Below are 14,268 nucleotides of genomic sequence, written 5' to 3'. Positions count from 1 at the left end.
TTCAGGATACCTTCGGGACCCGTCTTGAAACACGGACCAAGGAGTCTAACATATGTGCAAGTTATTGGGATGTAAACCTAATAGCGTAATTAACTTGACTAATAATGGGATTAGTTTTTTAGCTATTTATAGCTAATTAACACAATCCCGGGGCGTTCTATATAGTTATGTATAATGTATATTTATATTATTTATGCCTCTAACTGGAACGTACCTTGAGCATATATGCTGTGACCCGAAAGATGGTGAACTATACTTGATCAGGTTGAAGTCAGGGGAAACCCTGATGGAAGACCGAAACAGTTCTGACGTGCAAATCGATTGTCAGAATTGAGTATAGGGGCGAAAGACCAATCGAACCATCTAGTAGCTGGTTCCTTCCGAAGTTTCCCTCAGGATAGCTGGTGCATTTTAATATTATATAAAATAATCTTATCTGGTAAAGCGAATGATTAGAGGCCTTAGGGTCGAAACGATCTTAACCTATTCTCAAACTTTAAATGGGTAAGAACCTTAACTTTCTTGATATGAAGTTCAAGGTTATGATATAATGTGCCCAGTGGGCCACTTTTGGTAAGCAGAACTGGCGCTGTGGGATGAACCAAACGTAATGTTACGGTGCCCAAATTAACAACTCATGCAGATACCATGAAAGGCGTTGGTTGCTTAAAACAGCAGGACGGTGATCATGGAAGTCGAAATCCGCTAAGGAGTGTGTAACAACTCACCTGCCGAAGCAACTAGCCCTTAAAATGGATGGCGCTTAAGTTGTATACCTATACATTACCGCTAAAGTAGATGATTTATATTACTTGTGATATAAATTTTGAAACTTTAGTGAGTAGGAAGGTACAATGGTATGCGTAGAAGTGTTTGGCGTAAGCCTGCATGGAGCTGCCATTGGTACAGATCTTGGTGGTAGTAGCAAATAATCGAATGAGACCTTGGAGGACTGAAGTGGAGAAGGGTTTCGTGTGAACAGTGGTTGATCACGAGTTAGTCGGTCCTAAGTTCAAGGCGAAAGCCGAAAATTTTCAAGTAAAACAAAAATGCCTAACTATATAAACAAAGCGAATATAATACACTTGAATAATTTTGAACGAAAGGGAATACGGTTCCAATTCCGTAACCTGTTGAGTATCCGTTTGTTATTAAATATGGGCCTCGTGCTCATCCTGGCAACAGGAACGACCATAAAGAAGCCGTCGAGAGATATCGGAAGAGTTTTCTTTTCTGTTTTATAGCCGTACTACCATGGAAGTCTTTCGCAGAGAGATATGGTAGATGGGCTAGAAGAGCATGACATATACTGTTGTGTCGATATTTTCTCCTCGGACCTTGAAAATTTATGGTGGGGACACGCAAACTTCTCAACAGGCCGTACCAATATCCGCAGCTGGTCTCCAAGGTGAAGAGTCTCTAGTCGATAGAATAATGTAGGTAAGGGAAGTCGGCAAATTAGATCCGTAACTTCGGGATAAGGATTGGCTCTGAAGATTGAGATAGTCGGGCTTGATTGGGAAACAATAACATGGTTTATGTGCTCGTTCTGGGTAAATAGAGTTTCTAGCATTTATGTTAGTTACTTGTTCCCCGGATAGTTTAGTTACGTAGCCAATTGTGGAACTTTCTTGCTAAAATTTTTAAGAATACTATTTGGGTTAAACCAATTAGTTCTTATCAATTATAACGATTATCAATTAACAATCAATTCAGAACTGGCACGGACTTGGGGAATCCGACTGTCTAATTAAAACAAAGCATTGTGATGGCCCTAGCGGGTGTTGACACAATGTGATTTCTGCCCAGTGCTCTGAATGTCAAAGTGAAGAAATTCAAGTAAGCGCGGGTCAACGGCGGGAGTAAATGGATCACTCGCTTGAGAGGGTTTGGTCTGCTATTACAGAGCACGACCTTCGGGCATCAAGAATCTCATTATCTTCCTCTCCGGGGCCTGACGGGATAACTCCAAAAACAGCCAGGGAGGTGCCGTCAGGTATTATGTTGCGAATAATGAACCTAATTCTATGGTGCGGCAATCTACCACACTCTATCCGACTGGCCAGAACCGTCTTCATCCCGAAGACGGTGACGGCGAAGCGACCGCAAGACTTTCGTCCAATATCGGTGCCTTCAGTCCTGGTAAGACAGCTAAATGCAATATTGGCAACCCGGTTGAACTCATCAATCAATTGGGACCCGCGCCAGCGGGGCTTCTTACCTACCGACGGATGTGCCGATAACGCGACGATAGTTGACTTAGTCTTGAGGCATAGCCATAAGCACTTTAGATCTTGCTACATTGCAAATTTAGATGTAAGCAAGGCATTCGATTCTTTATCGCATGCATCTATATATGACACCTTACGTGCTTATGGTGCGCCAAAGGGCTTCGTTGACTACGTACAGAATACGTACGAGGGTGGCGGTACCAGTCTCAATGGGGACGGTTGGAGTTCAGAGGAATTCGTCCCTGCTAGAGGAGTGAAGCAGGGTGACCCTTTGTCTCCTATTCTATTTAACTTGGTAATGGACAGGTTACTTAGAAACCTACCCAGCGAAATTGGTGCCAGAGTCGGAAATGCCATTACTAACGCGGCCGCGTTTGCAGATGATTTGGTACTATTTGCTGAAACTCGAATGGGACTTCAAGTATTGTTGGACAGAACGTTGGATTTTCTATCTCTCGTCGGCCTCAAACTTAATGCCGACAAATGTTTTACCGTTGGCATTAAGGGCCAGCCGAAACAGAAGTGTACCGTGCTAGAGGCACAGAGCTTTTACGTAGGCTCAAGGGAGATTCCATCATTGAAGCGAACGGACGAGTGGAAGTACTTAGGCATCAACTTCACTGCAACCGGGAGGGTTCGATGCAATCCGGCCGAGGACATTGGTCCGAAGCTACAAAGATTGACAAAGGCCCCCCTCAAACCACAACAGAGGATGTTCGCCCTTAGGACTGTCCTTATCCCACAGCTCTATCACAAGTTAGCCCTTGGGAGTGTGGCGATAGGCATCCTACGAAAAACTGACAAACTAATACGATACTATGTGCGAAGATGGCTAAATCTTCCGCTGGATATACCGATAGCATTCATTCACGCACCCCCAAAAAGTGGAGGTCTCGGAATTCCATCACTTAGATGGGTAGCTCCAATGTTAAGGCTAAGACGTTTGAGTAATATTAAATGGCCTCACCTCACGCAAAACGAGGTAGCCAGCTCTTTCCTCGAAGCAGAAAAACAACGGGCCCGAGATAGATTATTAGCAGAACAAAATGAATTGTTATCGCGTCCGGCAATAGAAAAATATTGGGCGAACAAATTGTACCTCTCAGTTGATGGTAGCGGACTCCGTGAAGCAGGCCATTGGGGCCCGCAACACGGGTGGGTTAATCAACCCACGCGTTTACTAACAGGAAAGGAATATATAGACGGTATTCGTCTGCGGATAAATGCCCTACCCACGAAGTCTCGTACTACAAGGGGAAGGCACGAATTGGAACGACAGTGTCGTGCAGGATGTGACGCTCCCGAAACAACAAACCATATTATGCAAAAATGTTACCGATCGCATGGGAGGCGCATAGCTAGACACAACTGCGTAGTAAATCGAATCAAGCGGGGACTTGAGGAGAGAGGCTGCGTAGTCATTGTTGAACCAAGTCTGCAGTGCGAATCCGGTCTTAATAAACCAGACCTGGTGGCACTACGACAAAATCACATTGATGTGATCGACATACAAATTGTGACAGACGGACACTCTATGGATGATGCACACCAGCGCAAAATCAATAGATACGACAGACCGGACATACGAACTGAGTTGCGTCGCAGATTCGAAGCCGCAGGTGACATTGAATTCCATTCTGCCACCCTGAACTGGAGGGGGATCTGGAGTGGTCAATCCGTTAAAAGATTGATAGCGAAGGGTCTCCTCAGCAAATATGATAGTCATATCATTAGCGTCCAGGTTATGAGAGGCAGTCTCGGTTGTTTTAAACAGTTCATGTACCTGAGCGGGTTTTCCCGAGATTGGACTTAGCTAAAACGTTTGGTTCAAAACATTTGCTTGCTGTCTTGGCATAACATCAATAAAGGCATAAACATCGCAAATAATGGTAATATATAAATTGGCTATGAGGATGGTTTTAGTACGTAGGCGTTGCGGAACTTCGGTTCAGATAGAGCAATGAATCGTGCATGCTAGGAAACTGAAGTGTTGACAGACCTAGTATCTTTCGATAGATTTCCATACCTCCGCGATCAAAAAAAAAAAAAAAAAATAGCCAAATGCCTCGTCATCTAATTAGTGACGCGCATGAATGGATTAACGAGATTCCTACTGTCCCTATCTACTATCTAGCGAAACCACAGCCAAGGGAACGGGCTTGGAATAATTAGCGGGGAAAGAAGACCCTTTTGAGCTTGACTCTAATCTGGCAGTGTAAGGAGACATAAGAGGTGTAGAATAAGTGGGAGATATTAGACCTCGGTTTGGTATCGTCAATGAAATACCACTACTCTTATTGTTTCCTTACTTACTTGATTAAATGGAACGTGTATCATTTCCTAGCCATTATACGGATATATTTATTATATCTTATGGTATTGGGTTTTGATGCAAGCTTCTTGATCAAAGTATCACGAGTTTGTTATATAATCGCAAACAAATTCTTTAATAAAACGATGCATTTATGTATTTTTGATTTGAAAATTTGGTATAACTCCAATTACTCAGGTATGATCCAATTCAAGGACATTGCCAGGTAGGGAGTTTGACTGGGGCGGTACATCTCTCAAATAATAACGGAGGTGTCCCAAGGCCAGCTCAGTGCGGACAGAAACCACACATAGAGCAAAAGGGCAAATGCTGACTTGATCTCGGTGTTCAGTACACACAGGGACAGCAAAAGCTCGGCCTATCGATCCTTTTGGTTTAAAGAGTTTTTAACAAGAGGTGTCAGAAAAGTTACCATAGGGATAACTGGCTTGTGGCGGCCAAGCGTTCATAGCGACGTCGCTTTTTGATCCTTCGATGTCGGCTCTTCCTATCATTGTGAAGCAAAATTCACCAAGCGTTGGATTGTTCACCCATGCAAGGGAACGTGAGCTGGGTTTAGACCGTCGTGAGACAGGTTAGTTTTACCCTACTAATGACAAAACGTTGTTGCGACAGCATTCCTGCGTAGTACGAGAGGAACCGCAGGTACGGACCAATGGCACAATACTTGTTCGAGCGAACAGTGGTATGACGCTACGTCCGTTGGATTATGCCTGAACGCCTCTAAGGTCGTATCCGTGCTGGACTGCAATGATAAATAAGGGGCAATTTGCATTGTATGGCTTCTAAACCATTTAAAGTTTATAATTTATTTTATAAACGACAATGGATGTGATGCCAATGTAATTTGTAACATAGTAAATTAGGAGGATCTTCGATCACCTGATGCCGCGCTAGTTACATATAAAAGCATTATTTAATACAATGACAAAGCCTAGAATCAATTGTAAACGACTTTTGTAACAGGCAAGGTGTTGTAAGTGGTTGAGCAGCTGCCATACTGCGATCCACTGAAGCTTATCCTTTGCTTGATGATTCGATAAATAAATGATTTTTTCCTGTAGCCAAACACCTCGTCATCAATTTAGTGACGCATATGATATTGTCCCTATCATATAATTAATATAAAGACTTTAATGGATTGTGTCAAGTTGCCAAACACCTCGTCATCAATTTAGTGACGCATATGATATTGTCCCTATCATATAATTAATATAAAGACTTTAATGAATTGTGTCAAGTTGCCAAACACCTCGTCATCAATTTAGTGACGCATATGATATTGTCCCTATCATATAATTTTTGATATAAAGACTTTAAAGAATTGTATCAAGTTGCCAAACACCTCGTCATCAATTTAGTGACGCATATGATATTGTCCCTATCATATAATTAATATACAGACTTTAATGAATTGTGTCAAGTTGCCAAACACCTCGTCATCAATTTAGTGACGCATATGATATTGTCCTTATCATATAATTTTTGATATAAAGACTTTAAAGAATTGAATCAAGTTGCCAAACACCTCGTCATCAATTTAGTGACGCATATGATATTGTCCCTATCATATAATTAATATAAAGACTTTAATGGATTGTGTCAAGTTGCCAAACACCTCGTCATCAATTTAGTGACGCATATGATATTGTCCCTATCATATAATTAATATAAAGACTTTAATGAATTGTGTCAAGTTGCCAAACACCTCGTCATCAATTTAGTGACGCATATGATATTGTCCTTATCATATAATTTTTGATATAAAGACTTTAAAGAATTGTATCAAGTTGCCAAACACCTCGTCATCAATTTAGTGACGCATATGATATTGTCCCTATCATATAATTAATATAAAGACTTTAATGGATTGTGTCAAGTTGCCAAACACCTCGTCATCAATTTAGTGACGCATATGATATTGTCCTTATCATATAATTTTTGATATAAAGACTTTAAAGAATTGTATCAAGTTGCCAAACACCTCGTCATCAATTTAGTGACGCATATGATATTGTCCCTATCATATAATTAATATACAGACTTTAATGAATTGTGTCAAGTTGCCAAACACCTCGTCATCAATTTAGTGACGCATATGATATTGTCCCTATCATATAATTTTTGATATAAAGACTTTAAAGAATTGTATCAAGTTGCCAAACACCTCGTCATCAATTTAGTGACGCATATGATATTGTCCCTATCATATAATTAATATAAAGACTTTAATGGATTGTGTCAAGTTGCCAAACACCTCGTCATCAATTTAGTGACGCATATGATATTGTCCTTATTATATAATTTTTGATATAAAGACTTTAAAGAATTGTATCAAGTTGCCAAACACCTCGTCATCAATTTAGTGACGCATATGATATTGTCCCTATCATATAATTAATATACAGACTCTAATGAATTGTGTCAAGTTGCCAAACACCTCGTCATCAATTTAGTGACGCATATGATATTGTCCCTATCATATAATTTTTGATATAAAGACTTTAAAGAATTGTATCAAGTTGCCAAACACCTCGTCATCAATTTAGTGACGCATATGATATTGTCCCTTTCATATAATTAATATAAAGACTTTAATGGATTGTGTCAAGTTGCCAAACACCTCGTCATCAACTACTATATTATGGTTGCGCCGACCTCTCATATTGTATTCTCTTATGTGTTCATAGGATTTTGACAATTATACGAGTAAATTAAATAATATACATATGAAAATGATTAATTATTATATGTATAAGGGAAAAAATGATGAAATATTCCCATATTATCTTAGTATTATAGAGGAAAGACCGTTGCCGACCTCTGATATTGTTCAAACTTATGTATTTATATGATTTTGGCAATTATATGAGTAAATTAAAAAATATACATATGAAAATGGTTAATTATTATATGTATATGGGAAAAAATGCTAAGATATTCCCATATTCTCTTAGTATTATAGAGAAAAGCCATTTAAGTGAGAGGGTATAGTAGTGTAAACGACCGGAATTACGACAGAGGGTTCAAAAACTACTATAGGTAGGCAGTGGTTGCCGACCTCTCATATTGTTCAAAACTTATGTATTCATATGATTTTGGCAATTGTATGAGTAAATTAAATAATATACATATGAAAATGATTAATTATTATATGTATAAGGGAAAAAATGCTGAAATATTCCCACATTCTCTTAGTATTATAGAGAAAATCCATTATAGTGAGAGGGTATAGTAGTGTAAACGACCGGAATTACGACAGAGGGTTCAAAAACTACTATAGGTAGGCAGTGGTTGCCGACCTCTCATATTGTTCAAAACTTATGTATTCATATGAATTTGTCAATTATATGAGTAAATTAAATAATATACATATGAAAATGATTAATTATTATATGTATAAGGGAAAAAATGCTGAAATATTCCCACATTCTCTTAGTATTATAGAGAAAATCCATTATAGTGAGAGGGTATAGTAGTGTAAACGACCGGAATTACGACAGAGGGTTCAAAAACTACTATAGGTAGGCAGTGGTTGCCGACCTCTCATTTTTTTTTTTTTTTTTCTTTAGCGTGCGTTTATTTATTTAAAATCTGTCCTAGTGGACAATAATTAAATGGTTTTGCGGGGGAACATTAGCTTAAGGGATACTATTGTACATGTATTTGTGGCGGGTTTTATATGTGTTGTCTATTGTTGTGGAAGATCGAGAGGGTGTCTCCTCATGAGACGTCTGCTTGTTTGGCTATTGTCTAACAGGTTGGTGGCGAGGTGGTTAGGGTGGTTTTCGAGCCTTTTCAGGTATCTCTCGCTGAGCCTGGAGATTTCATCAGCGACTTGTGGGATTCCAAGTTCCCTATGTATGGCGACATTCTCGTGGTAGGGATGCGCATTACAGGCAATTCTCAAGCACCTATTCTGGAACCGCTGTATACGCAGGCGATTCGTGTGGCTTGCCGTGCCCCATAGCTGTATCCCGTAGGTCCAGATGGGCTTGAGAATTGCCTTGTACACCAGGATTTTGTGGTTCTGCCTTAGCTTGGACCCTCTCCCAATAAGCCAATGCATCTGCCTCAGACGCGCATCGGCCTGTATGCGTTTGCTGACGATGTGGGGACGCCAAGTGAGCCTGCGGTCCAGGGTAAGTCCTAGGTACTTGGGTGCGGGTGCGTTGGGAATGATGACTCCGTTTAGCGTGACCGGTGGGCAGTCTCCTCTCCTTAGTGCAAATGTTGTTTGGGTAGATTTTTCCGCGTTCACTACGATGTTCCACCTGCTGAGCCAGGGATGTAGCGCGTCCATTTGCCTTTGGATTGTTTCGGAGGCTTCTCGTGGGTCGGATGAGGAGGCGAGGAAAGCCGTGTCATCTGCATAAGTCGCTATAGTTAGGTTCCTGGAGGGGATTATGGGAAGGTCTGCGGTGTAAAGGGTGTACAGTATTGGTCCGAGCACACTGCCTTGCGGAACTCCAGCTCTGATCAGTCTGGGTAGGCTTATTGCACTTCCGCATCTGACTTGGAATGCTCTTCCCTCAGTGTAGGATTTGAGGAGGGTAAAATGGGGGCTTGGGAGGTAGGATTTGAGTTTATGGAGGAGTCCAGGATGCCAAACTCTGTCGAATGCCTGCTTCACGTCGAGCATTACAGCGCAGCAGTATTTCTTTTGCTCGAATGCCTCGAGGATCCGTTCGACTAGCCGGTGGCATTGCTCTGGTGTTCCGTGGGAGCGCCTGAAGCCAAACTGGTGATCGGGGATCAAACCAGCCTCATCCAGTACTGGCAATACTCTGCGCAAAAATACTCTTTCGAGTATTTTGGAGAGGATTGCCAGCAAACTAATCGGACGATAGGAGGCGAGATTGGCTTCAGGCTTACCAGGCTTGAGGAGGACAATAACCTCTGCTCTTTTCCACTCTTCGGGAAGTACCCTAGCCGGAAGCAGCTGTTGTAAATGCTGGCCAGCATTTGTGTGCAGCGGGATGGGAGCATTTTTAGGGCCGCCGCATCTATACGATCCAGGCCTGGAGATTTGTTGTTCTTCAGTAGAGCAATCTCCTGCGCAACTTCCTCAGGGTCGACTGGTTCCAACGGGGGACCGGGAGAGCTTGGGCTATTGAGAAACCGGGCTGTTTCAGCATGTTCTTCGGCAGTGCAGCAGTCGAACGGAGAGAAGGCGTTGTAAAGGTGTTCGGCGAAAGCTTCTGCTCTTTCAGCATCCGAAAGGCACCAGGATCCATCTGCTTTGCGCACTGCGGAAACCTTTTTGGCTGGTCGTTTAATGTGGCGGGTGACGTTCCACAGATTGTGGTCTGGGTCCCCGGGAGAGAGTTCCTCGAGGAATCTGAGGAAGGAGTCCTGGCGTAGGCTGGAGATCTTGTCCTTCAACTCCTTTGTGGCGTGATTGAGCGCTGTTTTGTCTCTTGGATTGCGCGTCAAGAACCAAACTCTCCTGAGACGCCTCTTCTCAGTCACGAGTGCCGCAATTTCCGGGGACCAGAGGTGGAGGTCCCTGCTAGGTGTTCTCGCAGTCTTTGGTGGCGGTGGGCTTGCGAATTCCGCAGCGTTTTGCATCTGCCTGGTGAGATTCCCGATAGCTTCATCAATGTTCCTGGGTGTGTTGAGGATGGGGTTCGGATTGACGGTGGAGAGCATCCAGGACGCGAACTTGGCGGCGTCGGTATATTTTCCAGTGAGCCTTCTGAGCGGGGTTTTCCTGAGGACTGGCGTGTTGATTAGCACGTTTATTGCACAGTGGTCTGACAGGAGATCAGCATTTGTTGTGCAGCTGATCTTCGCATGCCCTATGCCTTTCGACACAGCAAAGTCCAGTAGGTCTGGAGTCTTGAGGGGATTCGTTGGCCAGTGAGTGGGCTCGCCAGTGGAGTGGCAGTCCAGTCGGTGGCGTTGCAGGTACCCAAACAGAGTTTTCCCTTTGGGGTTGTTGGCGCGCGATCCCCACCAAGAATGTTTGGCGTTATAATCTCCAGCTGCTATGAAGCGGGGCCCAAAATGCTCGAAGAACTCACTGAGGTGAGATGCTGTTATGCGGTATCTGGGGGGAAAGTAGACCGCTCCAATGTCTAAATCTCCTTGCGGGCTGACAATCCTGATGACAGGACATTGTGCCCAGTCTTGCTGAAACGCGGGCAGCTCTAGGTATTGAATACCGCTCCTGATGAGGATGGCTGCTCCACCGCGTGCTCTGCCAGAAGGATGGTCTGCATGGATGAGGTCATATCCGCTGATATTAAAGTGGGATCTGGGGGAGAAGTGGGTTTCGGCTACGAGTAGGATATCGATCTGGTGGGTCTTCAGATGGTGCTCGACTATGGCCTTGCTGTTCTGCAGGCCGTTCGCATTCCAGACGACTAGGTGGAGCTTTAGTTGCATGACTTGCTGTTGAGAATGGTGGCCACCAGCTGTGTCATCTGGGTGAACATGCGCTCCATCATCCTTTCCATCATTCCTTCCATGCGAGCGAACATCGCTTCTATCTGACCGGAGTGTGGGGTTTCTGTTTGGGTTTGGACTGGGGTTGTGGGATTCTGCGGTGCTGCGTGCACTCCGTTGAGGGCGTCTCGGTAGCTCCTGCCAGAGGTGACGTTTGGTGATGCCACGGGCGGCGCCTTGTTAGCATTAGCGACGGGCCTTGTTTTCGGAGCAGCGAGTGCTTTGGCCCTTTTGTATGCAGGGCATCCCTTGAAAGACGCAGGATGGTCCGCCTGGCAGTGGAAGCAGCACGCTTTGTCGTCCTCCCTCTTCTCACATGCCCTCGATTCGTGAGGGCCTCCACACTTTACACATCGGTATTCCAGGAAGCAGTAACGCTGTGTATGACCGAATCCTTGGCACCTGAAGCATTGAGGCACGTCGTTGAACTTCTGCGGCGGTTCAATGGTTACTACCGACCTGCAGATCCGCTTGACTTGGTAGACGTCTTTGTTGTTGCTGGAAGGCTCCAGGTTGGCGAAGAATATTCCCAGCGGTTCTTTAGTTCTTCTGCCAATGGGATTGTGCAGATCTCTAACAGCGTGCCCTTGTCTGCGAAGGTCTTCAATGATTTCCTCACGATCGGTGGAGTGGTGGAGTCCTTTGATGACAACCTTGTATGCACGTTCATCTTTCGGCTGGAAAGTCCGATGCCTCTTGTTTTGGGCCACAAGTTGGAGACGCAGAGCTGTATAGGACTCTTTGTCCGGCATCATGACACGTACGTTGTTGCCATTCACGGTCTTGTAGGTAAAATTGTTCTTCGGGCCTACAAGAGTCGTGATCATCTTGACGAGTGCCGAGATGTTGGTCACATCGGGGATAAAAATCGGAGGTGGCTTGATGGTCTTCGGGTGGGCTTTGGTTTCTCGGGGGTCTTGGGCTTGGAATCGTCTTTAGGTCCGGGTTCGTCATCAGGGCTCTCTTGGTCGTACTCGTCTTCTTCGGTCGAGAGTAAAGCGAAGGCGTTGTTGGCGAGCTTCTTGCGCAGAGCTGCGCTAGTGCTTGGCTTATCTTCCAGCTCCTCTCCCTGTGCTTTCTTTGCCGGTTTTCGCTTTATCTCGCCCGGCTCTGTATGCGAGGTGCTTCCCTCGCTGCTGGAGCTGCTCTTGCGTGTTCTCAGAGCCTTTTTGCGTGGTGTTGTTCCAAGCTTGTGGGTGCGCGGGGGGGCCTGCCAGTCCATCTTCTCCAAAGTTGATAAGGAGTGAGGAGGGGGGGGGGGGGGAAGCTGGGCACCGTAAGCCGGTGAGCCAGGCAGCACGTGGCTGCTGCTTTGCAATTATACCGCTGCTTCGAGCACTGGGTTTTTTGCGCTGATAACACGCACACTCGGGTGTGCGATGGTGTTAGTGCGAACTACCGTTAGGTACGTTGGCTGGGCCAATCAAAACGCGCGACAAGATCACGCGACGCGAAGTGGCTGGGCACAAGTAACGGGACTTACAACTGTGAACAATTTGCTAACAATTTGCTAACAATTTGCTGTCGATCCGCAGGCACGTCTGCACTCGTCGAGTGTTCGATCGCGACTGATCTAATTAGTGACGCGCATGAATGGATTAACGAGATTCCTACTGTCCCTATCTACTATCTAGCGAAACCACAGCCAAGGGAACGGGCTTGGAATAATTAGCGGGGAAAGAAGACCCTTTTGAGCTTGACTCTAATCTGGCAGTGTAAGGAGACATAAGAGGTGTAGAATAAGTGGGAGATATTAGACCTCGGTTTGGTATCGTCAATGAAATACCACTACTCTTATTGTTTCCTTACTTACTTGATTAAATGGAACGTGTATCATTTCCTAGCCATTATACGGATATATTTATTATATCTTATGGTATTGGGTTTTGATGCAAGCTTCTTGATCAAAGTATCACGAGTTTGTTATATAATCGCAAACAAATTCTTTAATAAAACGATGCATTTATGTATTTTTGATTTGAAAATTTGGTATAACTCCAATTACTCAGGTATGATCCAATTCAAGGACATTGCCAGGTAGGGAGTTTGACTGGGGCGGTACATCTCTCAAATAATAACGGAGGTGTCCCAAGGCCAGCTCAGTGCGGACAGAAACCACACATAGAGCAAAAGGGCAAATGCTGACTTGATCTCGGTGTTCAGTACACACAGGGACAGCAAAAGCTCGGCCTATCGATCCTTTTGGTTTAAAGAGTTTTTAACAAGAGGTGTCAGAAAAGTTACCATAGGGATAACTGGCTTGTGGCGGCCAAGCGTTCATAGCGACGTCGCTTTTTGATCCTTCGATGTCGGCTCTTCCTATCATTGTGAAGCAAAATTCACCAAGCGTTGGATTGTTCACCCATGCAAGGGAACGTGAGCTGGGTTTAGACCGTCGTGAGACAGGTTAGTTTTACCCTACTAATGACAAAACGTTGTTGCGACAGCATTCCTGCGTAGTACGAGAGGAACCGCAGGTACGGACCAATGGCACAATACTTGTTCGAGCGAACAGTGGTATGACGCTACGTCCGTTGGATTATGCCTGAACGCCTCTAAGGTCGTATCCGTGCTGGACTGCAATGATAAATAAGGGGCAATTTGCATTGTATGGCTTCTAAACCATTTAAAGTTTATAATTTATTTTATAAACGACAATGGATGTGATGCCAATGTAATTTGTAACATAGTAAATTAGGAGGATCTTCGATCACCTGATGCCGCGCTAGTTACATATAAAAGCATTATTTAATACAATGACAAAGCCTAGAATCAATTGTAAACGACTTTTGTAACAGGCAAGGTGTTGTAAGTGGTTGAGCAGCTGCCATACTGCGATCCACTGAAGCTTATCCTTTGCTTGATGATTCGATAAATAAATGATTTTTTCCTGTAGCCAAACACCTCGTCATCAATTTAGTGACGCATATGATATTGTCCCTATCATATAATTAATATAAAGACTTTAATGGATTGTGTCAAGTTGCCAAACACCTCGTCATCAATTTAGTGACGCATATGATATTGTCCCTATCATATAATTAATATAAAGACTTTAATGAATTGTGTCAAGTTGCCAAACACCTCGTCATCAATTTAGTGACGCATATGATATTGTCCCTATCATATAATTTTTGATATAAAGACTTTAAAGAATTGTATCAAGTTGCCAAACACCTCGTCATCAATTTAGTGACGCATATGATATTGTCCCTATCATATAATTAATATACAGACTTTAATGAATTGTGTCAA

At 43.7% G+C, this 14,268-nt stretch overlaps 1 pseudogene; it reads left to right on the top strand.

Moving 5' to 3' along the window:
- LOC116803499 overlaps positions 1-5,603 on the top strand; it is a 6,364-nt pseudogene extending 761 nt beyond the window's left edge.
- Positions 5,604-14,268: the final 8,665 nt, after the last annotated feature.

Source organism: Drosophila sechellia, unplaced genomic scaffold, assembly GCF_004382195.2.
Source record: "Drosophila sechellia strain sech25 unplaced genomic scaffold, ASM438219v1 Y_421, whole genome shotgun sequence".
Taxonomy (NCBI): domain Eukaryota; kingdom Metazoa; phylum Arthropoda; class Insecta; order Diptera; family Drosophilidae; genus Drosophila; species Drosophila sechellia.
This window is presented reverse-complemented; position numbering and strand designations above follow the sequence as displayed.